The sequence below is a fragment of the Pteropus vampyrus genome, unplaced genomic scaffold (assembly GCF_000151845.1).
Source record: "Pteropus vampyrus isolate Shadow unplaced genomic scaffold, Pvam_2.0 Scaffold32, whole genome shotgun sequence".
Classification (NCBI taxonomy): Eukaryota; Metazoa; Chordata; class Mammalia; order Chiroptera; family Pteropodidae; genus Pteropus; species Pteropus vampyrus.
The window spans coordinates 6,343,470-6,346,065 of record NW_011888813.1 but is presented as its reverse complement, the minus strand read 5'-3'; positions in this window follow the sequence as shown (position 1 = coordinate 6,346,065).

The window sequence follows — 2,596 nt, the reverse complement described above, 5'->3', positions numbered from 1 at the left end:
TTCCACAGTTATAAAATGAAAAACATTTGTAAAAACTTCCACAGAGGCCATCAATTTGCAAAAAGACTCACATATTTGCTTTAGACAGAAATGCCTTTTTGTAGTTAGTTTTTTTCATGAAGAAAATTGAATCATCTGAATGGGTAGAAATTAGACTGGAAATGGTTCTGATAGTTCTTTTTCCCTTCTTTACTTCATTTCCATCAGAAATTCCAATTGCCCTGCACTAATGTTGCACCTTTCCAATTTGCCCAATAGAATTTGCACTTTGCTAAAATTACATTAGAGTAGAGAAAAGAATATCACATTTTTGCTTGTTGGTTTCTTTTTTTTTTTTTTCCTGATTTGAGTTCAATAAATGTTACCCTTGTTCTGTTATCTACACAGATCATGCAGGTAAAGAAATCATATACATAGATTAATTCATAGAATCCTAATAATAATCATAGAAGCAAACTTGAGCAAAACCCCACAACTAGTGAGTGGCAGAGCGAAATTCAACCCAAGACCTTTCTGATCCCAAAGCTCCTGCCCTGACTCTACCGCCCCTCAAATTCTTCCAGTTGATGCCATTTCATCACCCCACTCTTCGATCTTTCCCCTCAGCTACATGTAGATCCAGGAAAGGGAGGATGCCTGTAAAGGCACTCAGATGAAAAAGGCTTAGTCTGTATTTTCTTTGATGCCCAAATAATGCATCAGTATTGTTTAAAAATGACGGTAGGGTAAGACAAAGATAGAACAGTGAACAACAAGAAGTGTGTCTCCAACAAGTACAGTTATCCAAGTCCCAAGATCTGGCTCACGTTAGATACTTATTAATCAATTGATATGTTAACAGAAAATACTAAAATATAAGTAGTTTGAAGTTCTTAATTTGTCATATAGTTCAAAACTGTGTATCTGTGTGTTTGGATCTTAGAATTTCAGAATTGAAACCTATTTTAGATTTGTTCTCTTCAGATTTTTTTATGTTAAGTCCAGAGGGTCTGTGACTAGGAGATGCACATGGCTGATCAATGGTAAAACATCCCTACCTAAAACCAGAAGACAGGCTTCTTCACTCTGAATAGAGTGTACTTTTCACATACTAGACTTGCTTTCTCTATCCTTGCTGCTCTCACATGCCCGAGTGTGTACACACGTCACACTTCTCTTCATATTCACATATCATTAAAGAGCTCTCTGACATGACAAGTTTGACGACTTAAATAAGTAATGTTTTTTAAGTGGCTTAGAAAAATCAAGGGAATTTTACATGGGCAGTACAGGAAAGAAACCACAGTAAAGAGCTAAAAGCTCTGCCAGAGAAAAGAAGCATGCATATTCCTACAAGAGTTTCCATAGGGCTTTTCTAGCCATTTTAGGGTTTCCATTTGACTCAACTTGATAAAAGACATGGGTCTTTGAGTATCTCTGTCAGGCTGCAGCTTTGCATATTTCACATGTGGGAGTCTTGTGCCTACTCAAAGCAGCCTGATGACCCATTGTTCTCGTTTTGGGTATTGTTTATCACTTGGGAAGTAGAGATGGCAATCAGCTGCTGTGAGGACAATAACTTTGTGAAAAATGGAAGAGGACAATTTGATAAACACTAGGAAAAAAAAATGTGATTGTATCAACTCACTGACAAAATCTCCCATTTTTTCTATATATCACTCCTTGGTTTGCTGCTATGTTTCTGGCATTCCACGGTGTCTTATAGTAGATGTCTCTTCTTGCTTTAATTCAAATAATTGTAATTAAAAGCATAAAGAAACAATGAATTCTTATTTATTTGGATTTTATTTATTTATTTTATTTACAAGTTTTACTTTCTGGAAAAAGATTCTTGTCCCAAGAATACAAGCATAATTTTGAAAATTTGGGAAATCATAGGAAACTGTCATATAATAAAACTCAACTCCTAGATTTATTTATCAATATCTATATAAGGATGTGAGACCTGCATTTTAGAATGATGACATTTTATCATTATGGAAATCTCAAATTTTTAGTCTTTGTTTTAAAAAAATTATTAGAGTAAAGTAGAAATGTGTGTGTGTGTGTATGTGTGTTATATATGCTTATATGCACATATATAAAAATGTTTAGCAGCAAAGTTTGAAATAAAAAAGAGATTTGAGATATTGCTTACCCAATATAGTATATTCCAAAAGAAAGTTAAGGTTTTATTGCAACCCTATTCTGGAGCCACTTTGTTTAACAGTTTTATTTTGATACTCTCCTTTGAAGTCATGGCTCTAAATTTGGAATTTTGTTCATGAGAAATATAATTTCAACATCTACCTAACTACCTACCTGTCTATCTACTTACCTGTTTTTGCCTCTATCGTTCCTCTTCTTCTAACTATGGTGTAAGGGTAGGTCTTCAAACTTCTACCACTCAGATAGTGAGGAAGCACTCCTTTGTTTAGAATCAAGAATAAAAGGAATTCCTGATTAGATTTATCTTGTTTGCATTGAAAGTATCATCTTTACTGCAAAGGATCCATATCGTTTGAATATATGATGCATATTATTTGGAAAAGCAAATTTTTAAAAAGGTTCCAAAGCAGAAGAGCAAGTATCAGATTGTAGTTCTCTCAAATGAGTT